The sequence below is a fragment of the Macaca nemestrina genome, chromosome 4 (genome assembly GCF_043159975.1).
Source record: "Macaca nemestrina isolate mMacNem1 chromosome 4, mMacNem.hap1, whole genome shotgun sequence".
Classification (NCBI taxonomy): Eukaryota; Metazoa; Chordata; class Mammalia; order Primates; family Cercopithecidae; genus Macaca; species Macaca nemestrina.
This window is the reverse complement of record NC_092128.1, coordinates 22,895,623-22,920,374: the sequence shown is the minus strand read 5'-3', so window position 1 is coordinate 22,920,374 and position 24,752 is coordinate 22,895,623. Positions and strand designations below refer to the sequence as shown.

At 41.8% G+C, this 24,752-nt stretch overlaps 1 long non-coding RNA gene across 1 annotated transcript in view; it reads left to right on the top strand.

Moving 5' to 3' along the window:
• The first annotated feature begins 795 nt into the window (after nucleotides 1-795).
• Nucleotides 796-24,752, top strand: part of LOC139362513 (uncharacterized) — a 185,578-nt gene continuing 161,621 nt past the window's right edge. Inside the window, exon 1 of the long non-coding RNA XR_011621619.1 lies at nucleotides 796-834. This is a non-coding gene — a long non-coding RNA (uncharacterized lncRNA). The remainder of the gene's footprint in view (nucleotides 835-24,752) is intronic.

The following is a 24,752-nucleotide window of genomic DNA, read 5'->3' as shown; positions in this document are numbered from 1 at the left end:
AGAGGCAATTATGTCTCTTGGTCTGAGCTTTCGATAAAATATATATGTACATATCCTCAGAGGAACCTGTAAGTCCGATTTATATCTCTCCCAAGTTTGGATTTCTAAACACTCTTTAGGCGTCCCAGAAATCCCTAACTGAAAAATAATTAAAGTGCATCACTGTGTATTGGTATCCCTGGGGTACCAGGCAGCAGCAAATGCAAAACCACTTTGAAAATACATTTCCATAACCAGGCCCACGGGTCTCTCACGGAAAAAATAAACCACTAGAATTATTATCTCACAATCAAAATCATAAATCATGTGGGAAAATAATCCATCATGAGAGAAAGAGAGAGAGTCAGCACATGCAGGGAGGTTGGAGTCCTTGAACTCAGTGAAATCATCTGAATGAGGATACAAAGTAAATGTTTGTGAGGATTAAAGAGGGAGAAAAATAACAGTGTACAAATAAGTAGCATAACCTTCTGAAAAAAAAATTTAAAAACCTTTGAATAAGAACCAAATAAAACTTCCAGAGACAAAATTTTAACCAATGAAAAACTCAATGGGTGATATGGCTTGGCTGTGCCTTTACCCAAATCTCAACTTGAATTGTGTCTCCCAGAATTCCCACATGTTGTGGGAGGGACCCAGGGGGAGGTAATTGAATCATGGGGGGTGGTTTTTCCCATGCTGTTCTTATGATAGTGAATGAGTCTCAGAAGATCTGATGAGTTTATCAGGGGTTTCCACTTTTGCTTCCTCCTCATTCTCTCTTGCTGCCACAATGTAAGAACCGTTTTTCACCCTCTGCCATGATCGTGAGACCTTCCCCAGCCATGTGAAACTGTAAGTCCAATTAAACCTCTTTCTTTTGTAAATTGCCCAGTCTGGGGTATGTTGGACAAATACAGTGGGTTAAACATCAGATTCAATATCATTGAAATTATACTTATGTATCTGGAAGATAGGGCTGGGGAAATTATCCAGAATGAAAAGCAGAAAGGGTAGAGGTGGAAAAGTCTGAGGGATAGGCCGGGCGCGGTGGCTCAAGCCTGTAATCCCAGCACTTTGGGAGGCCGAGGCAGGCGGATCACAAGGTCAGGAGATCGAGGACATCCTGGCGAACACAGTGAAACCCCGTCTCTACTAAAAAATACAAAAAAAATTAGCCGGGCATGGTGGCGGGCACCTGTAGTCCCAGCTACTTGGGAGGCTGAGGCAGGAGAATGGCGTGAACCCGGGAGGCGGAGCTTGCATTGAGCTGAGAGCCGGCCATAGCACTCCAGCCTGGGCCACAGAGCGAGACTCCGTCTCAGAAGAAAAAAAAAAAAAAAAAAGAAAAGTCTGAGGGATAAAGAAGCGTATGGAATATAGTGAGAAAAGACAGAATATCTGTTTTATCTTGGGTTGCTAAGCAAAGTTTCATAAACTGGGTGACTTATAAGCCACAGAAATGTATTTATTACCATTCCGGAGACTGGAAGTCTAAGATCAAAGTACCAGCATATCGAGTGTCTGGTGAGGGCCTGTCTCCTGGTTTGCAGATGGCTATCTACTCATTGTATCTTCATCTGGTGGAGAGCAGAGAGGAAACAAACAAACTAGCCAAAAACCTCATGTCTTCTTATAAGGGCACTAATCCCATTTAAGAGGTCTCCATTCTCATGATCTAATTATCTCCAAAAGGACCCACTTCCTAATACCATCAAATTGGGGGTTAGTATTTCAACATATGAATTTTGGGGGAACAACGACATTAGATTCATGGCAATATCTAACAGGAATTCTAAAGTAAGATGAGGCTGGGCGCGGTGGCTCATGCCTGTAATCCCAGCACTTTGGGAGGTTGAGGTGGGTGGATCATGAGGTCAGGAGATCGAGACCATCCTGGCTAACACAGTGAAACCACATCTCTGCTAAAAATACAAAAAAATTAGCCGGGCATGGTGGCAGGCGCCTGTAGTCCCAGCTACTCAGGAGGCTGAGGCTGAGGCAGGGGAATGGCGTGAACCTGGGAGGCGGAGCTTGCAGTAAGCCGAGATTGTGCCACTGCACTCCAGCCTGGGGCACAGACCAAGATTCCGTCTCAAAAAAAAAAAAAAAAAAAAAAAGTAAGATGAGATGTTTAAGGATTGGTTATTATTTTTCCAAAATTGAAAGATATGAAATCTTTATATTCAGTAGTGTAACTAGTCCTGAATAGAATGAACAGAAAATAAATTTATGGGGCGGAGCAAGATGGCCGAATAGGAACAGCTCCAGTCTCCAACTCCCAGCGCGAGCGACACAGAAGACCGGTGATTTCTGCATTTTCAACTGAGGTACTGGGTTCATCTCACTGGGGAGTGCCGGACGATCGGTGCTGGTCAGCTGCTGCAGCCCGACCAGCAAGAGCTGAAGCAGGGCGAGGCATTGCCTCACCTGGGAAGCGCAAGGGGGAAGGGAATCCCTTTTCCTAGCCAGGGGAACTGAGACACACAACACCTGGAAAATCAGGTAACTCCCATCCCAATACTGCGCTTTAAGCAAACAGGCACACCAGGAGATCATATCCCACACCTGGCCGGGAGGGTCCCACACCCACGGAGCCTCCCTCATTGCTAGCACAGCAGTCTGTGATCTACCGGCAAGGCAGCAGCGAGGCTGGAGGAGGGGCGCCCGCCATTGCTGAGGCTTAAGTAGGTAAACAAAGCTGCTGGGAAGCTCGAAGTGGGTGGAGCTCACAGCAGCTCAAGGAAACCTGCCTGTCTCTGTAGACTCCACCTCTGGGGACAGGGCAATAACAAACACAGCCGAAACCTCTGCAGACGCAAACGACTCTGTCTGACAGCTTTGAAGAGAGCAGTGGATCTCCCAACACGGAGGTTGAGATCTGAGAAGGGACAGACTCCCTGCTCAAGTGGGTCCCTGACCCCTGAGTAGCCTAACTGGGAGACATCCCCCACTAGGGGCAGTCTGACACCCCACACCTCACAGGGTGGAGTACACCCCTGAAAGGAAGCTTCCAAAGCAAGAATCAGACAGGTACACTCGCTGTTCAGAAATATTCTATCTTCTGCAGCCTCTGCTGCTGATACCCAGGCAAACAGGGTCTGGAGTGGACCTCAAGCAATCTCCAACAGACCTACAGCTGAGGGTCCTGACTGTTAGAAGGAAAACTATCAAACAGGAAGGACACCTACACCAAAACCCCATCAGTACATCACCATCATCAAAGACCAGAGGCAGATAAAACCACAAAGATGGGGAAAAAGCAGGGCAGAAAAGCTGGAAATTCCAAAAATAAGAGTGCATCTCCCCCGGCAAAGGAGCGCAGCTCATCGCCAGCAACGGATCAAAGCTGGACGGAGAATGACTTTGACGAGATGAGAGAAGAAGGCTTCAGTCCATCAAATTTCTCAGAGCTAAAGGAGGAATTACATACCCAGCGCAAAGAAACTAAAAATCTTGAAAAAAAAGTGGAAGAATTGATGGCTAGAGTAATTAATGCAGAGAAGGTCATAAACGAAATGAAAGAGATGAAAACCATGACACGAGAAATACGTGACAAATGCACAAGCTTCAGTAACCGACTCGATCAACTGGAAGAAAGAGTATCTGCGATTGAGGATCAAATGAATGAAATGAAGCGAGAAGAGAAACCAAAAGAAAAAAGAAGAAAAAGAAATGAACAAAGCCTGCAAGAAGTATGGGATTATGCAAAAAGACCAAATCTATGTCTGATTGGGGTGCCTGAAAGTGAGGGGGAAAATGGAACCAAGTTGGAAAACACTCTTCAGGATATCATCCAGGAGAACTTCCCCAACCTAGTAGGGCAGGCCAACATTCAAATCCAGGAAATACAGAGAACGCCACAAAGATACTCCTCGAGAAGAGCAACTCCAAGACACATAATTGCCAGATTCACCAAAGTTGAAATGAAGGAAAAAATCTTAAGGGCAGCCAGAGAGAAAGGTCGGGTTACCCACAAAGGGAAGCCCATCAGACTAACAGCAGATCTCTCGGCAGAAACTCTCCAAGCCAGAAGAGAGTGGGGGCCAATATTCAACATTCTTAAAGAAAAGAATTTTAAACCCAGAATTTCATATCCAGCCAAACTAAGTTTCATAAGTGAAGGAGAAATAAAATCCTTTACAGATAAGCAAATGCTTAGAGATTTTGTCACCACTAGGCCTGCCTTACAAGAGACCCTGAAGGAAGCACTAAACATGGAAAGGAACAACCGGTACAAGCCATTGCAAAAACATGCCAAAATGTAAAGACCATCGAAGCTAGGAAGAAACTGCATCAACTAACGAGCAAAATAACCAGTTAATATCATAATGACAGGATCAAGTTCACACATAACAATCTTAACCTTAAATGTAAATGGACTAAATGCTCCAATTAAAAGACACAGACTGGCAAACTGGATAAAGAGTCAAGACCCATCAGTCTGCTGTATTCAGGAGACCCATCTCACACGCAGAGACATACATAGGCTCAAAATAAAGGGATGGAGGAAGATTTACCAAGCAAATGGAGAACAAAAAAAAGCGGGGGTTGCAATACTAGTCTCTGATAAAACAGACTTCAAACCATCAAAGATCAAAAGAGACAAAGAAGGCCATTACATAATGGTAAAGGGATCAATTCAACAGGAAGAGCTAACTATCCTAAATATATATGCACCCAATACAGGAGCACCCAGATTCATAAAGCAAGTCCTTAGAGACTTACAAAGAGACTTAGACTCCCATACAATAATAATGGGAGACTTCAACACTCCACTGTCAACATTAGACAGATCAACGAGACAGAAAGTTAACAAGGATATCCAGGAATTGAACTCATCTCTGCAGCAAGCAGACCTAATAGACATCTATAGAACTCTCCACCCCAAATCAACAGAATATACATTCTTCTCAGCACCACATCGTACTTACTCCAAAATCGACCACGTAATTGGAAGTAAAGCACTCCTCAGCAAATGTACAAGAACAGAAATTATAACAAACTGTCTCTCAGACCACAGTGCAATCAAACTAGAACTCAGGACTAAGAAACTCAATCAAAACCGCTCAACTACATGGAAACTGAACAACCTGCTCCTGAATGACTACTGGGTACATAACGAAATGAAGGCAGAAATAAAGATGTTCTTTGAAACCAATGAGAACAAAGATACAACATACCAGAATCTCTGGGACACATTTAAAGCAGTGTGTAGAGGGAAATTTATAGCACTAAATGCCCACAAGAGAAAGCAGGAAAGATCTAAAATTGACACTCTAACATCACAATTAAAAGAACTAGAGAAGCAAGAGCAAACACATTCGAAAGCTAGCAGAAGGCTAGAAATAACTAAGATCAGAGCAGAACTGAAGGAGATAGAGACACAAAAAACTCTCCAAAAAAATCAATGAATCCAGGAGTTGGTTTTTTGAAAAGATCAACAAAATTGACAGACCACTAGCAAGACTAATAATGAAGAAAAGAGAGAAGAATCAAATCGACGCAATTAAAAATGATAAAGGGGATATCACCACCGACCCCACAGAAATACAAACTACCATCAGAGAATACTATAAACACCTCTATGCAAATAAACTGGAAAATCTAGAAGAAATGGATAATTTCCTGGACACTTACACTCTTCCAAGACTAAACCAGGAAGAAGTTGAATCCCTGAATAGACCAATAGCAGGCTCTGAAATTGAGGCAATAATTAATAGCCTACCAACCAAAAAAAGTCCAGGACCAGATGGATTCACAGCTGAATTCTACCAGAGGTACAAGGAGGAGTTGGTACCATTCCTTCTGAAACTATTCCAATCAATAGAAAAAGAGGGAATCCTCCCTAACTCATTTTATGAGGCCAACATCATCCTGATACCAAAGCCTGGCAGAGACACAACAAAAAAAGAGAATTTTAGACCAATATCCCTGATGAACATCGATGCAAAAATCCTCAATAAAATACTGGCAAACCGGATTCAGCAACACATCAAAAAGCTTATCCACCATGATCAAGTGGGCTTCATCCCTGGGATGCAAGGCTGGTTCAACATTCGCAAATCAATAAACATAATCCAGCATATGAACAGAACCAAAGACAAGAACCACATGATTATCTCAATAGATGCAGAAAAGGCTTTTGACAAAATTCAACAGCCCTTCATGCTAAAAACGCTCAATAAATTCGGTATTGATGGAACGTACCTCAAAATAATAAGAGCTATTTATGACAAACCCACAGCCAATATCATACTGAATGGGCAAAAACTGGAAAAATTCCCTTTGAAAACTGGCACAAGACAGGGATGCCCTCTCTCACCACTCCTATTCAACATAGTGTTGGAAGTTCTGGCTAGGGCAATTAGGCAAGAGAAAGAAATCAAGGGTATTCAGTTAGGAAAAGAAGAAGTCAAACTGTCCCTGTTTGCAGATGACATGATTGTATATTTAGAAAACCCCATTGTCTCAGCCCAAAATCTCCTTAAGCTGATAAGCAACTTCAGCAAAGTCTCAGGATACAAAATTAATGTGCAAAAATCACAAGCATTCTTATACACCAGTAACAGACAAACAGAGAGCCAAATCAGGAATGAACTTCCATTCACAATTGCTTCAAAGAGAATAAAATACCTAGGAATCCAACTTACAAGGGTTGTAAAGGACCTCTTCAAGGAGAACTACAAACCACTGCTCAGTGAAATCAAAGAGGACACAAACAAATGGAAGAACATACCATGCTCATGGATAGGAAGAATCAATATCGTGAAAATGGCCATACTGCCCAAGGTAATTTATAGATTCAATGCCATCCCCATCAAGCTACCAAAGAGTTTCTTCACAGAATTGGAAAAAACTGCTTTAAAGTTCATATGGAACCAAAAAAGAGCCCGCATCTCCAAGACAATCCTAAGTCAAAAGAACAAAGCTGGAGGCATCACGCTACCTGACTTCAAACTATACTACAAGGCTACAGTAACCAAAACAGCATGGTACTGGTACCAAAACAGAGATATAGACCAATGGAACAGAACAGAGTCCTCAGAAATAATACCACACATCTACAGCCATCTGATCTTTGACAAACCTGAGAGAAACAAGAAATGGGGAAAGGATTCCCTATTTAATAAATGGTGCTGGGAAAATTGGCTAGCCATAAGTAGAAAGCTGAAACTGGATCCTTTCCTTACTCCTTATACGAAAATTAATTCAAGATGGATTAGAGACTTAAATGTTAGACCTAATACCATAAAAATCCTAGAGGAAAACCTAGGTAGTACCATTCAGGACAGAGGCATGGGAAAAGACTTCATGTCTAAAACACCAAAAGCAACGGCAGCAAAAGCCAAAATTGACAAATGGGATCTCATTAAATTAAAGAGCTTCTGCACAGCAAAAGAAACTACCATCAGAGTGAACAGGCAACCTACAGAATGGGAGAAAATTTTTGCAATCTACTCATCTGACAAAGGGCTAATATCCAGAACCTACAAAGAACTCAAACAAATTTACAAGAAAAAAACAACCCCATCAAAAAGTGGGCAAAGGATATGAACAGACATTTCTCAAAAGAAGACATTCATACAGCCAACAGACACATGAAAAAATGCTCATCATCACTGGCCATCAGAGAAATGCAAATCAAAACCACAATGAGATACCATCTCACACCAGTTAGAATGGCGATCATTAAAAAGTCAGGAAACAACAGGTGCTGGAGAGGATGTGGAGAAATAGGAACACTTTTACACTGTTGGTGGGATTGTAAACTAGTTCAACCATTATGGAAAACAGTATGGCAATTCCTCAAGGATCTAGAACTAGATGTACCATATGACCCAGCCATCCCATTACTGGGTATATACCCAAAGGATTATAAATTATGCTGCTATAAAGACACATGCACACGTATGTTTATTGCAGCACTATTCACAATAGCAAAGACTTGGAATCAACCCAAATGTCCATCAGTGACAGATTGGATTAAGAAAATGTGGCACATATACACCATGGAATACTATGCAGCCATAAAAAAGGATGAATTTGTGTCCTTTGTAGGGACATGGATGCAGCTGGAAACCATCATTCTTAGCAAACTATCACAAGAACAGAAAACCAAACACCGCATGTTCTCACTCATAGGTGGGAACTGAACAATAAGATCACTTGGACTCAGGAAGGGGAACATCACACACCGGGGCCTATCATGGGGAGGGGGGAGGGGGGAGGGATTGCATTGGGAGTTATACCTGATGTAAATGATGAGTTGATGGGTGCAGCACACCAACATGGCACAAGTATACATATGTAACAAACCTGCACGTTATGCACATGTACCCTACAACTTAAAGTGTAATAATAATAAATAAATTAAAAAAAAATTGTTATTAATATTGATAAAAAAAAAAGAAAATAAATTTATAAAGCAACACTGTGGATAGACTACCAAAGAGAAAATCTTACAAGCAGCCAGAGAGAAATAATAGGTTATCCTCAAAGAAACAAAATTTAGCACACAGAAGTTTTCTCAGAAGCACAGCTAGACATCAGAAGACAATGATATTTTTAATACTGGTGAGCGCAAAGAAATGGAACATAACAGAGGGTGATTAACCATGACATTTTGCTAGAAACTGTCCTGGTTTTAGCACTGAAAGTTCCACGTCCTGGGAAATCCCTCAGTCCAAAGCAGATCATTGATCACCCTACACTGTTCTATGTGGTTAAGCTGTCATTAAAGAGTGAGAACAAAAAAAAAGTTGTTAAAATGTATGAGTGAAATAATGCCATCTGAAAAAAGGCAAAAATGTTCATCTCTTGTAGATTGTTGTTGAAAGGACTACTGAAGAATATAGTTTAGGAAAAACAAAATCAATCTAGATGGAAGGAATTTGATATAATAGGCAATGGGGAATAAAACAGGTAAAATATTGATTAGTATAAGGAAGCAATGACTATACAAAATAATAATAATTATAATAACTAGCAATTTTAGAGCTATAAAAAGGAAAAAAAGGAGAGAAAAACCAACTGACAACAATAACATTTAAGACGCTGGGGTGTTCAGATGCAGTGGTGCCAGGAATTGTCATTTCCAAGTCCTTGAAATGATAGGGATGGAGATAGGACTATTGGCTAAGTGTATACTTTAAATATGCATATTAAAAACTCTAGTGTCCCTTCTACTTCCCCCTCTCTTTCTGAACAATTCATTTTTAAAGCCATTAGGGCAAGATACAGGTGTCCGTGCTGGGGTGGGCAGGTGCCAGCCATTGTGGCCCAGAGTGGGGCGATGGAGTCCAAGCTGAGTGAGGAGGGTGTTCATGTAGGGGTGCACTTGGTACAGGTGTCAGAGCAAGAATGGAGTAAGAAGGGTATTTGTACAGCAGGCCTGCCCAGCACAGGGTGTCAGAAGCTAAGAGGGGTAAATCAAGCATCCACACAATAGGTGACATAGTGCAGGGTGGTGAAGCCAATAGGGTGAGGAGGGTGTCCATGCAGTACTGTGTGAGGGAGGCATCTCCATAGGGCTGCCTGGCATGGGGTATCGGAGCCCCAGCTTGAAGAGGAAGAAGTCCAGGTGACAGGGGTGGCTGCTTGGCATGGTGGGTGGAGTTGAGTGGGGTGAGAAGACTGTATACACTCAGTGGCTTATAAAATGTTACAAGTTGTCTTAGTCCATTCAGCTGCTGTAACAGAGTACGTTAGACTAAGCAATGTACAAACCACAGAAATTTACAGTTCTGGAGGCTGGGAAAACCAAGATCAAGGTGCTAGCGGATTCGGTGTCTGACAAGAGCCCATTCCTCGTAGACGGCACCTTCCTGCTGAGTTTTGGGAGAAAGGAGTGCAGGAGAGATTGGAAACTGGTTACAGAAGCAGATGTTGTTCAACTAAGTATATTAAGAATAAATTGGGAGCCAGATATCTCATGGTCAGAGAGGGAGAGTTACAAAGTATGAGGGGATAAAACTGTAATGGTTGGATTGAAATTGGTATCTGTGTAAACTTTGGATTCTCAATATATGTAGGCAGGTATGTGAATAAATATAAATTTAAGTGTATGTATATACATGTATTTATGTATATGCGTACATATCCATACATGCATATGTATGTTTCTTAGTTTACTCCACTGATTGCCTAGGAGCCAAATAAAGGACAATTTGAACATCATATTGAGGATCACTATCACAGCAAATAGTGCTATGGTCTGAATGTTGGTGTACCCCCGTCAATTCCTATGTTGAAACTTAATCTGCAGTGTGACAGTATTAAGAGGTGGAGCCTTTTGGGAAGTGATTAAATCATGAGGACTCCACCCTCATGTATGGGCTTAATATCCTTATACAGGAGATTTAAGGGAGCATATTTGCCCTTTTTGCCATTGGAAAAAAACCCAGCAGGAAGGCGCTGTCTACGAGGAATGGGCCCTCATCAGACACCGATAGCACCGTGATCTTGGTTTTCCCAGCCTCCAGAACTGTAAATTTCTGTGGTTTGTACATTGCTTAGTCTAACGTACTCTGTTACAGCGGCTGAATGGACTAAGACAACTTGTAACATTTTATAACCCACTGAGTGTATACTAATATACATTACCAAATAAATAAATTGACATTTTGATGAGCAACGGGAAATTTACATAATTTCAAAATACCCAGAAAATATTTATTAATTTTGAAACAGAAAAGAGAAACTTTGCAGTGGAATGGCCTGATAGACATAAACTGCATCAAGTGAACATCCTCAGTGTTGGGATGAATCAAAGATAACACAGCCTCACTTCTATGACATTTCTGCCAAATATACATACTCGTGGGGAGACATCAGACAATCCCAAATCAAGGGGTGTATTACGACATAACTATTCTTTAATCATCACGGTTGTCAAGTTTGTGAAAGTCAAGGCCAGACAGGGGAACCATTTCAGATTAAAAGAGAATAAAAAGACATGACAACAAAATGAAGCCCATAATTCTGAATTAGATCCTTTTCTGATGAAGGTGGCTGTTAGAACAAATGGCAAGACTTGTACAGATCTGGGGATTAGGATATAAATGTCAATTTCTTGATCTTGGTCATCGTATGAGGTTTTGTAGAATTATCCTTTTTTTGGGCAAGAAACATATGCTAAAGTATTGAAGGGTAGGTGGATTACGGGCATCATGTTGGGAATTTATCTCAAATGATTCTGGAAAAAATGTTCTTTGTATTATACTTGCAACTTTGCTGTAAATTTCAGATTGTTTCAATACAAAAAATATGTTCTCCAAAATTATTTTTTCATGCAACACTGTGGACTAGATGTCCCAAGAAAACCCTTGTAGTATAAGATACTTAAAATGTAGAATATAAAACAAAAGGAAACAACTTCTTAAAAGCATGGCTGAGCAGGAAGTATAAAGAAGAAGCAGAGACCAGAATGTCAAGAAGGCATGATTCCCCAGGAGTGAGTGAGCTCTGGATCTCTAGTTTGCTCTAAGATTACCTTGTGCCCTAGAGCCTTGGCTTTCTATGGCCATGCATAGGAAAGAAAACAAAGATAGCTTAGTGCCCAGAAAGATAAGAGGTCTGATTAGAGACTTGAACCTGCTAAGGGTGAAAGAAAACTTCCCCCACAGAACGAGACTGGCATGTTTCGGTTTTGGCCAAGTGTGCAATGGAACAGTCCTTGAAAAAAAAAATCTCCCAAGAATTCTTAATCACCACCTATAGGTTTGAGGCTGGGATTCACAGCATCTGTGTGATCTGAAAAACTCCAAGCTGAACATTGAATTGAGAGTGATCCTGGTTGAAGTGTTATGTCTTAAGCCAGGTTTTCTAAAATATAGAACCTATAGCAAGGATTTAAAGAGCTGAGACTTTATTTGGGAAGTGCAACCCAGGGCGGCTGGAATGAGGGAGAGGGAGCTGAGGCAGGGGAGGAGGGGAGCCATGCAGTGAACTCTCACTGCTCTGCCCGCTGCCCCATGGTGAAGGTGGCAAGCCCCAGCAGGTGTTCAGCGTGTCAGATGCCTCCAGTTAGGCTGTGCAGAGTAGCTGACTCAGAGCAGTTAAAGGGAAGGAGGAAGGGACAAAGATCTATGCACCTGGCTCCTCCTAGACCCACTTCCTATTGGTCAGAGTTAGCCTATGGGAAGGTAATTCTACCACATTTTCAGATTAAGTCATCCGGCCCCCATCAGCAGCTGTTTGGGATGCTGGGCCTGCGCTCCACATTGTGGTGTTTCCTTTGCATCTGGAAGTGGTGGGAAAACCAGAAGCTCTACGTGTGTGACTGATGGTCTACGCTAAGTGACAGTAATGAAAGGGAGGCCCTGGCACACAACGGGCAAGTACTGGTCCAGCCCTAGATGTGGCAGCATGGTCCAGGAGGCAGACAGGGGAATCTGAGAAGGTACGAACAATCTGGGTCAGATACCGTCTCCTCCTGGCAACCACTCCAATCTAATCATGCTCTCATTTTAGGTTCTGTTACGATAATAAGGAGTCTTCCTTTTTATTTTAATGAGAACAGGGCATATTAATGTCTTTTCAGAGAGGAGAGGAATGAGCCCAGTTAGATGCAGAGTTCTCTTCAAACTAGTATCCCATTGTGATGTCTGGGAGGATACAAGACATGCGTAATGGTCCGGCTACTGTGATGGGTTTTGATGTTGTACTTTATATTCTCCATCTTCGCTTCACCTCCACCACCACTCCTCGCGGACTCCCCTTGTGCTTTGTCAGCATGTAAGCTGGTTTGGATGGCATGCCTAATGTATGGGTCTAGACTTTCATGTAAACTTTTAGCTACTCTGCCCTTCTTGGGTTGTGGTTTGCAGCAGACAGTGTTGCTGTCCTCTCTAGGTAACTGCAGCATTCACCTCCATTTTCTGAAGGCTGCATACTGTGAACATCTGCGTGCTCTGTGACTGAAGGCTTTTTTCCCGGGATACAGGCAAAGAACAAGCTAGAGTATTAGACAGTGAACCCCCTGGAAGCAGCCCTGAACCACCGGTGTACCTGGAGATGATGTATAATTACCCAGCTTCCTCACCTTTGGGCTTATGATGTTCTACACTGACTGCCAGAGTTGCCCAGCAGGAGTGAGCTCCAGTTGCCTACAGTGATAAATTGGTTGATAATACTGGCTTTCTCCACCTCCTACCTTGCTACTCACTTCCCTATTGGTGTTTTCTGGGCTTATTCCCAAATAAACTAATTGCACTCAGATCCTTGTCAGGGTTTGTCCTTGCTTTACCCAAGTTCAGACACATTTGCTATAAATGCTCCTGAATAGTTAATACTAGGCTCGGTAGCACTGTGAGACACCCCGGTGAATCCGCAGCATTCAGACCTACTCATTCCTGCTCCCACTGTGGAGTGCAGCCCTAGTTCTTCATGGGTATCAGTAGCAATGACCACCAACCTTACAGTGACTCCTTTGCCTGCTGAACACTAAGGAGTTCATTGGCCACGTGGTAGTTGCAGCTTTCAGTTCAGTGCAGCTCTTACTGACTCTACTCCCCCTCCCTAAGAAAGCCAGTACCTCTAACCCTTCAGAGTCCAAATTTGGAGGCCAAATTCCTCAAATGGGTTATTGGTTGTAATTACGAGAAGGCTGCTATTTTTTTTCTTTTTTTGAGATGGCATCTCGCTCTGTCACCCAGGTTGGAGTGCAGTGATGTGATCTCAGCTCACTGAAACCTCCACCTCCCGGGTTCAAGTGATTTTCCTGCCTCAGCCTCCTGAATAGCTGGGATTACAGGCACCCACCACCATGCCCAGTTGATTTTTGTATTTTTAGTAGAGACAGGGTTTCTCCATGTTGGCCAGGCTGGTCTCGAACTCCGGATCTCAAATGATTCACCCACCTCGGCCTCCGAAAGTGCTGGCATTACAGGTGTGAGCCACCACGGAGGGCTGCTTTTAGTTCCACTCTTTGGTTACTGGATTGGACTGGTTTTCTTGTGATCAGAGACTGAAATATATTGGACTTTTGGTTTAATTCTAGCCACTGGAAACCAGGTTATATAATTTGTTGACTCAATGCATATGTTTCATTCTGTTTCTGAGAAATAGATTCAGGGGTTACATGTGCAGGTTTGTCATATGGGCATATTGTGGAATGCTGGGGTTTGGAATTCCATTGAGCCTATCACCCAAATAGTGAACATAGTACTCAGTAGGTGGTTTTGGACTCCTTTTGGAGTCTCCAGTGTCTATTGTTTCCATCTTTATATACACATGTACCCTTTGTTTAACCCCCACCTGTAATAACGTGGTATTTAATTTTCTGTTTCTGCATTAATTCATTTAGAATAATGGCCTCCAGCTGCATCCAGGTTGCTGTGAAGGAAATGATTTCATTCCTTTTTATGGCTGTGTAGTATTCCATGGTGTAGATGTACCACATTTTCTTTATCCGGTCCACCATTGATGGACACTTAGGTTGATTCCTTGACTTTGCTGTTGTGAAGTGCTGCAATAAACATACAAGTGCTCTTTTTGGTAAAACAACTTCTTTTCCTTTGGTCGTGTACCCAGTAGTGGGGTTGCTGGGTTGAGTGGTGGTTCTATTTTTATGTTCTTTGAGAAATCTCCATACTGTTTTCCATAGGGATTGAACTACTTTACATTTCCACCAACATCCTCAACAATATTTGTTATTTTTTTACTGTTTAATAATAACAGTTTTCACTGGTCTGAGATGGTATGTCATTGTGGTTGTAATTTGCATTTCCTCTGATTAATGATGTTGAGCATTTTTTCCTATGTTTGTTGGCTGCCTTGTATGTCTTCTTTTGAGAAATGTCTGTTCATGCCCTTTGCCCACTTTTTAGTGTTTTTTTTTTCTTGTTGGTTTATTTAAGTTCCTTATAGATTCTGAATATTAGGCCTTTGTCAGAAGCATAGTTTGCAAATATTTTCTCCCCTTTGGTATGTGTTCTATTTACTCTGTTGATAATTTCTTTAGCTGTGTAGAAGTTCTTTAGTTTAATCAGGTTCCATTTGTTAATTTTTGTTTTAATTGCATTTGCTTTTGAGGACTTAGTCATAAATTATTTGCCTAGGCCAATGTCTAGGAGAATTTTTCCTAGGTTTTCTTTTAGGATTTTTATAGTTTGAGGCCTTACATTTAAGTCTGTAATTTATTTTGAGTTAATTTTTTGTGTATGGTGAGAGGAAGGGGTACAGTTTCATCCTTCTGTATATGGCTAGCCAGCTTTCCCAGCACCATTTATCAAATAGGGTGTCCTTTCCACATAGTATATTATTGTTTTCTTTGTCAAAGATCAGTTGGTTGTAACGTGTGTGGCTTTGTTTCTGGATTCTCTATTCTGTTCCATTGGTCTGTGTGTCTGTTTTTGCACCAGTACCATGCTGTTTTGGTTGCCATATCCTTGTAGTATAGTTTAAATTTGGGTAATGAGATGCCTCCAACTTTGTTCTTTTTGCTTACAATTGCTTTGAATATTCAGGCTCCTTTTTTGGTTCCATATGAATTTTAGAATAGGTCTTTCTAATTCTGTAAAAAATGACATTGGTAATTTGATAGGAATTGCATTGAATCTGTAGATTCAATGCTCTGGGTAGTATGGTCATTTAAATAATATTTTTCCAATACATGAGCATGGAATGTTTTTCCATTTGATTGTGTCATGTATGGTTTATTTCATCAGTGTTTGCTAGTTCTCCATGTAGAGATCTTTTACTTGTATGGTAAAATGTATTCCTAGGTGTTTTATTTTTTTGTGGCTATTGTAAATGAAAGTGTATTCTTAATGTTCTCAACTTGAACATTATTGGTATACAGAAATGCTACTGATTTTTTTACTTAGATTTTGTATCCTGAAATTTTACTGAAGTCATTTATCAGGCCTAGTAGTCTTTTGGAGGAATCTTTAGAATTTTCTAGGTGTAGAATTGTGTTCTTGGTGAATAGAGATAATTTGACTTCATTTCCTATTTGGATGTCTTTTCTTTCTTTCTCTTGCCTGATTGCTCTTACTAGGATTTCACTTCTATACTAATAGAAGTGGTGAAAGTGGACACCCTTCTCTTGCTCTAGGTCTTAGGATTAATGCTTTCAACTTTTGCCCATTCAGTATGATGTTGGTGTGGGTTTGTCATAGATGGCTCTTATTATTTTGAAGTATGTTCTTTTGATGCCTAGTTTGTTCAAGTTTTTATCATGAAGAAATTTTATCAAATGCTTTTTCTGCATCATTTGAGATGATCATATGGTTTTTGTTTTCAATTGAGTTTATATGGTGAATTACATTTATTAATTTGTATATGTTGAACCATCCTTGCATCCCATAAAAAAACCCACTTGATAGTGATGAATTATCTTTGTAATGTGCTGATGGATTTGGTTTGCTAGTATTTTGTTGAGGATTTTGACATCTATGTTTATTAGGAGTATAGGTCTGTAGTTTTCTTTTTTGTTATGTCCTTGACAGATTTTGGTATCAGGATGATACTGGTTTTATAGAATGAGTTAGGGAGGAATCCCTCCTCTTTGATTTTTTGGGAATAGTTTCAGTAAGATTGGTATCAGCTCTCCTTTGTGCGTCTGGTAGAATTTGGCTGTGAATCCATCTGGTTTGGAGCGTTTTCTAGTTGGTAATTTTTAAGTACTGATTCAATTTTGTAACTTGTATTGGTGTGTTCAAGATTTCAATTTCTTCCTGGTTCAATCTTGGTAGGGTGTACATTTCTGGGAATTTATCCTGCTCCTCTAGGTTTTCTAGCTTGTGCAGTTAGAGATGTTCGTAGTAGTCTGTGAGGATCTTTTGTATTTCTGTGGTATCAGTTGTAATGTCACTTTTGTCATTTCTGATTGTACTTATTTGGATCTTCTCTCTGTTTTTTTTTTTGTTAATCTAGGTAGCAGTCTATCAATTTTATTTACCTGTTCAAAGACTCAACTTCTTGTTTTCATTGTTAATCCTTTGTATGTTTTCTTTGGGTTTCAGTTTTATTTAGTTCTTCTCTGATCTTAGTTGTTTATTTTCTTTTTTTATTATCACCAGTCATTTATTATCATTTTCAAGTATTATGTACTGTACATAATTGTATTTTTTTATACACACACACACACACACACACACACACACATATATTCTAAAATTTAAGTTCTGGGGTACATGCGCAGAATGTGCAGGTTTGTTACATAGCTATACACATGCCATGGTGGTTTGCTGCATCCATCAACCTGTCATCTACGTTAGGTATTTCTTCTAATACTATCCCTCCCCCAACCTCCCCACCCCTCGGCAGGCCCCAGTGTATGATGACCCCCCATTCCCATGTCCGTGTGTTCTCATTGTTCAACTCCCACTTATGAAGGAGAACATGAGGTGTTTGGTTTTTCTGTTCTTGTGTTAGTTTGCTGAGAATGATGGTTTCCAGCTTCATGCATGTCCCCGCAAAGGACATGAACTCGTCCTTTTTCATGGCTGCATAGTATTCCATGGTGTATATATACTACATTTTCTTTATCCAGTCTATCATTGGTGGGCATTTGGGTTGGTTCCAAGTCTTTATTATGAACAGTGCCACAATAAACATACGTGTGCATGTGTCTTTATATTAGAATGATTTATAATCCTTTGGATATATATCTAGTAATGGGGTTGCTGGGTCAAATGGTATTTCTGGTTCTAGAACCCTGAGGAATCGCCACACTGTCTTCCACAATGGTTGAACTAGTTTGCACTCCCACTAACAGTGTAATAGTGTTCCTATTTCTCCACATCCTCTCCAGCATGTGTTGTTTCCTGACTTTTTAAGGATCACCATTCTAACTGGCATGAGATGGTGTCTCATTGTGGTTTTGATTTGCATTTTTCTAATGACAGTGAGGATGAGCATTTTTTCATATGTTTTTTGGCCACATAAATGTCTTCTTTTGAGAAGTGTCTATTCATATTCTTTGCCCTCTTTTTAATGGGGTTGTTTTTTTTTCTTGTAAATTTGTTTAAGTGCTTTGTAGATTCTAGATATTAGCCCTTTACTAGATGAATAGATGGAGAAAGTTTTCTCCCATTCTGTAGGTTGCCTGTTCACTCTGATGATAATTTCTTTTGCTGTGCAGTCGCTCTTTAGTTTAATTAGATCTCATTTGTCAATTTTGGCTTTTGTTGCCATTGCTTTTGATGTTTTAGACATGAAGTCTTTGCTCATGCACATGTCCTGAATGGTATTGCCTAGGTTTTCTTCTAGGGTTTTTATGGTTTTAGGTCTTACATTTAAGTCTTTAATCCATCTTGAATTAACTTTTGTATAAGATGTAAGAAAGGGATCCAGTTTCAGCTTTCTGCATATGGTTAGCCGCTTTTCCCAACACCGTTTATTAAATAGGGAATCCTTTCTCCATTGCTTGTTTTTGTCAGGTTTGTCAAAGATCAGATGGCTGTAGATGTGTGGTGTTATTTCTGAGGCCTCTATTCTGTTCCATTGGTCTATACGTCTTTTTTGATACTGGTACCATGCTATTTTGGTTACTGTAGTCTTCTAGTATAGTTTGAAGTCAGGTAGCATGATGCCTCCAGCTTTGTTCTTTTTGCTATGAAATTTAAGGCAGTGTTCTCCAATTCTGTGAAGAAAGTCGATGGTAGCTTGATGGGGATAGCATTGAATCTATAAACTACTTTGGGCAGTATGGCCATTTTCACGATATTGATTCTTCCTATCCATGAGCATGGAATGTTTTTCCATTTGTTTATGTCCTCTCTTATTTCCTTGAGCAGCGGTTTGTAGTTCTCCTTGAAGAGGTCCTTCACATCCCTTGTAAGTTGGATTCCTAGGTATTTTATTCTCTTTGAAGCAATTGTGAATGGGACTTCACTCGTGATTTGGCTCTCTGTTTGTTTGTTATTGGTGTATAGGAATGCTTGTGATTTTTGCACATTGATTTTGTATCCTGAGATTTGCTGAAGTTGCTTATCAGCTTAAGGAGATTTTGGGCTGAGACGATGGGATTTTCTAAATGTACAATCATGTCATCTGCAAACAGAGGCATTTTGACTTCCTCTTTTCCTAATTGAATACCTTTTATTTCTTTCTCTTGCCTGATTACCCTGGCCAGAACTTCCAATACTATGTTGAATAGGAGTGGTGAGAGAGTGCATCCTTGTCTTGTGCTGGTTTTCAAAGGGAAAACTTCCAGCTTTTGCCCATTCAGTATGATATTGGCTGTGGATTTGTTATAAATAGCCCTTATTTTGAGATATGTTCCATCAATACCTAGTTTATTGAGAGGTTTTAGCATGAAGGGCTGTTAAATTTTTTTGAAGACCTTTTCTGCATCTATTGAGATAATCATATGGTTTTTGTCATTGGTTCTGTTTATGTGATAGTTACATTTATTGATTTGCATATGTTGAACCAGCCTTGGATCTCAGGGATGAAGCCAACTTGATTGTGGTGGATAAGCTTTTTGATGTGCTACTGGATTCAGTTTGCCAGTATTTTATTGAGGATTTTTGCATTGATGTTCATCAGGGATATTTGCCCGAAATTTTCTTTTTTTATTGTGTCTCTGCCAGGTTTTGATATCACAATGATACTGGCCTCATAAAATGAGTTTGGGAGAATTCACTCTTTTTCTATTGTTTGTAATAGTTCCAGAAGGAATGCTACCAGCTCCTCTTTGTACCTCTGGTAGAATTTGGCTGTGAATCCATCTGGTCCTGGACTTTCTTTGGTTGGTAGGCTATTAATCACTGCCTCAATTTCAGAACTTGTTATTTGTCTGTTCCGGGATTCGAGTTCTTCCTGCTTTAGTCTTGGGAGGGTGTATGTGTCCAGGAATTTTCCATTTCTTCTAGATTTTTCTAGTTTATTTGCATAGAGGTATTTATAGTATTCTCTGATGGTAGTTTGTATTTCTGTGGGAGTGGTGATATCCCCTTTATCATTTTTTATTGCATCTATTTGATTCATCTCTCTTTTCTTCTTTATTAGTCTTGCTAGTGGTCTATTTTGTTGATCTTTTCAAAAAACCAGCTCCTGGATTCATTTATTTTTTGAAGGGCTTTTTGTATCTCTATTTCCTTCAGTTCTGCTCTGATCTTAGTTATTTCTTGCCTTCTGCTAGATTTTGAATATGTTTGCTCTTGCTTCTCTAGTTCTTTCAATTGTGATGTTAGGGTGTCAATTTTAGATCTTTCCTGCTTTCTCTTGTGGGCATTTGGTGCTATAAATTTCCATCTACACACTGCTTTAAATGTGTCCCAGAGTTTCTGGTACGTTGTCTTTTTGTTCTCATTGTTTTCAAAGAACATCTTCATTTCTGCCTTAATTCAGTTATTTACCCAGTAGTCATTCAGTAGCAGGTTGTTCAGTTTCTGTGCAGTTGTGTGGTGTTGACTGAGTTTCTTAATCCTGACTTCTAATTTCATTGCACTGTGGTCTGAGAGACTGTTTGTTATGATTTCCATTCTTTTGGATTTGTTGAAGAGTGTTTTACTCTTGACCTCTAAAATTATGTGGTCAATTTTAGAATAAGTGCAACATGGTGCTGAGAAGAATGTATATTCTGTTGATTTGGGGTGGAGAGTTCTGTAGATGTCTATTCGGTCCACTTGGTCTAGAGCTGAGTTCAAGTCCTGGATATCCTTGTTAATTTTCTGTCTCGTTGATCTGTTTAATATTGACAATGGGGTGTTCAAGTCTCCTGCTATTATTGTGTGGGAGTCTAAGTCTCTTTGTAGGTCTCTAAGAACTTGCTTTATGAATCTGGGTGTTCTTGTATTGGGTGCATATATATTTAGAATAGTTAACTCTTCTTGTTGAATTGATCCCTTTACCATTATGTAATGGCCTTCTTTGTCTCTTTTGATCTTTGTTGGTTTAAAGTCTGTTTTATCAGAGACTAGGATTGCAACCCTTGCTTCTTTTTTCTTTCCATTTGCTTGGCAAATATTCCTCCATCCCTTTATTTTGAGTCTATATGTGTCTTTTCACATGAGATGGGTCTCTTGAATACAGCACACTGATGGGTCTTCAGTCTATCCAATTTGCCAGTCTGAGTCTTTAATTGGGGCAGTTAGCCTGTTTACATTTAAGGTTCATATTGTTATGTGTGAATCTGATCCTGTCATTATGATGCTAGCTGATTATTTTGCCCATTAGTTGATGCAGTTTCTTCACAGTGTCGATGGTCTTTACAATTTGGTATGTTTTTGCAGTGTCTGGTACTGGTTTTTCCTTTCCGTGTTTAGTTCCGTGTTTTGTCACCTGGTGGTGACAAAATCTCTCAGCATTTGCTTGTCTGTAAAGGACTTTATTTCTCCTTCACTTATGAAGGTTAGTTTGGCTGGGTATGAAATTCTGGGTTGCAAATTCTTTTCTTTAAGAATGTTGAATATTGGCCCCCACTCTCTTCTGGCTTGTAGGGTTTCTGCTGAGAGATCTGCTGTTAGTCTGATGGGCTTCCCTTTGTGGGTAACCTGACCTTTCTCTCTGGCTGCCCTTAACATTTTTTCCTTCATTCCAACCTTTGTGAATCTGACAATTATGAGTCTTGGGGTTGCTCTTCTTGAGGTGTATCTTTGTGGCGTTCTCTGTATTTCCTGAATTTGAATGCTGACCTGCCTTGCTAGGTGGGGGAAGTTCTCCTGAATAATATCCTGCAGAGTGTTTTCCAAATTGGTTTCATTCTCCCTGTCACTTTCAGGTACACCAATCAAATGTAGATTTAGTCTTTTCACATAGTCCCATGTTTCTAGGAGGCTTTGTTCATTTCTTTTCACCCTTTTTAATCTAATCTTGTCTTCTCACTTTATTTCATTGAGTTGATCTTCAATTTCTGATATCCTTTCTTGCACTTGAACGATTCAGCTATTGATACTCGTGTATGCTTCACAAAGTTCTCGTGCTGTTTTTCAGCTCCATCAGGTCATTTATGTTCTTCTCTAAACTAGTTATTCTGGTTAGCAATTCATCTAACCTTCTTTCACATTTCTTAGATTCCTTGCATTCAGTTAAAACGTGCTCCTTTTGCTCGGAGGAGTTTATTACCCACCTTCTGAAGCCTACTTCCGTCAATTTGTCAATCTCATTCTCTATCTAGTTTTGTTCTCTTGCTGGTAAGGAGTTGTGATCCTTTGGAAGAGAAAAGGCGTTCTGATTTTTGGAATTTTCAGCCTTTTTGTGCTTGTTTCTCCCCATCTTCGTGGATTCATCTACCTTTGGTCTTTGGTGTTGGTGACCTTCGGATTGGGTCTCTGAGTGGATGTCCTTTTTGTTGATGTTGATACTATTCCTTTCTGTTTATTCATTTTCCTTCTAACAGTCTGGCCCCTCTGCTGCAGGTCTGCTGGAGGTCCCTCCAGGCCCTGTTTGCCTGGGTATCACCCGTGGAGGCTGCAGAACAGCAGATTGCTGCCTGTTCCTTCCTCTGGAAGCTTTGTCCTAGAGGAGCATCTGCCAGATGCCCACCAGAGCTCTCCTGTATGAGGTGTCTGTTGGCTCCTACTGGGAGGTGTCTCCCAGTCAGGATACATGGGGGTCAGGGACTCACTTAAGGAGGCAGTCTTTCCCTTAGCAGAGCTCGAATGCTGTGCTGGGAGATCCGCTGCTCTCTTCAGAGCCAGCAGGCAGGGATGTTTAAGTCTGGTGAAGCTGCACCCATAGCCATGTCTTCCCCCAGGTGCTCTGTCCCAGGGAGATGGGGGTTTTATCTATAAGTCCCTTACTGGGGCTGCTGCCTTATTTTCAGAGATGCCCTGCCCAGAGAGGAGGAATATAGAGAGGCAGTCTGGCTGCAGCAGCCTTGCTGGGCTGTGGTTGGCTCCACCTAGTTCAAACTTACCGGTAGCTTTGTTTACACTGTGAGGGTAAAATTGCCTACTGAAGCCTCAGTAATGGCGGACACCCTTCCACCCACCAAGTTCGAGTGTCCCAGGTCGACTTCGGACTGCTGTGCAGTGGTATAATCTCGGCTCAGTGCAACCTCTCCTGCCCAGGTTCAAGTGATTCTCCTGCCTCAGCCTCCCAAGTAGCTGGGATTACAGGTGCTTGCTACCGCCCCTGGCTAATTTTTGTAGTTTCAGCAGAGATGGGGTCTCACCATCTTGACCACGCTGGTTTTGAAACTCCTGACCTCATGATCCATCCATCTCGGCCTCCCAAAGTGCTAGGATTACAGGCATGAGCCACCATGCCCGGCCTAGCAGTGAGAATTTCAAGCCAGTGGATCTTAGCTTGCTGGGCTCCGTGGGAGTGGGATCCGCTGAGCAAGACCACTTGGCTCCCTGGCTTCAGCCCCCTTTCCAGGGGAGTGACAGTTCTGTCTTGCTGGTGTTCCAGGTGCCACTGATGTATGAAAAAAAACTCCTGCAGCTAACTCAGTGTCTGCCCAAAAGGCTGCCCGGTTTTGTGCTTGAAACCCAGGGCCCTGGTGGTGTATACACCGAGGGAATCTCCTGGTCTACAGGTTGCGAAGACTGGGAAAAGCGTAATATCTGTGCTGGATAGCTCCACCCCTCACGGCAGGTCTCCGGAGGTTTTATCTCTTTCCCCAGTGCTGTGCTCTTCTGCCGCAGAAATTATATTGGGTTGTGCAGTTTACTCTACTGGCCAGTAGGTGGCACTTATGGGTATGAACCAGCTGAGCCCTGTACTTTGCTGTCTGCCGAAGTTGTGATGGGCCCAGCAGTTGTAGGTTGACTTCCTGGCCTGTAGGTAGTGCTTGCAGGTGAGAAGCAATTGCAGTGATGGCAGTAGAATTTTTTCTTGGCCTTGGTTGAACAGGGGAAGTACTGGACTGTCCTTGGTGATGGGAGGGGTGTGGGGCTCCCAGGGATACCATTCTGTGCTCTGCTGAGAGCAGCTGGAGGGGGCAAAGCTGGGTGTGGCTGGGTTGGCAAGACCATTACCAGACTCTCTGAAGCCGGTGTGAGTGCTGACCTTGGTGGAGGCATAGGGGTAGCTCTCGGGCTGGTGGGACAACCTTTCAGGAAGGGACGAAGAAGGCCCTCCTGTACCACAGAGCTTGCTTATGGGAAGAGAAGTGGACTGGGGTTTTCAGCCCAGCAGGCAGCCATGGGGCCCACCCAGTTTATGCTCCCCTGACCCAGTGAGTCTCCCTCTCACATCTGGTCCAGCCAGCAAGCCTGACCAGCCAAGTTCATCCCAAGCTGTCTGCGCCCTGATCGCTGAACCCTACTGGGCATTCCGGACTGCCAGACTCCCTGAAGGGAAACTGCAGCTATCAGGCCATGCCGTTCCCCACCTGACCTTGCAAAGGAAGGGGTGCCCAGCTCCCACACCACCGCATGAACCAGCACCACACTCTGTGTTCTGATAGTGGGGACTCTTCCCCTACTCAAGACCTGGCCACAACTGTTAACTCAATGCGATGTGCTCGAATCCTGGAGAGTTGGGACCTGGCCCTTGGATTTGTGCTCTGGTCCCTCAGATCCAAGTTGAAGTTGGGATGGGGGAAGTGAGCTGCTGGCAGGCTACCAACACAACGCTTAGCTGGGGCAGTGGAGGCTGTGCTGGGGGTACACTCCTGTGGGAGTGTCCAGGCAGATGGTCTTGGGAAGGCCAGCAGGCAAGGAGGAGTTTAGTTCATGAGTTCGGGAGATGAGTTGCACCTCATTGGCAACAACGGCCGTGGGGTGTTTCTTGGGCCTGTGAGTGAGGGCGTACCCTGTTCTTTACTGGCCCAGCAGACAGCAGGACCTGCAGTTGCTTAGTGCAGGATGGACATTCAGAGCCTTAGTGGATATGCATCCAGAGCCTTACCAGATAGACTCACCCTGGCC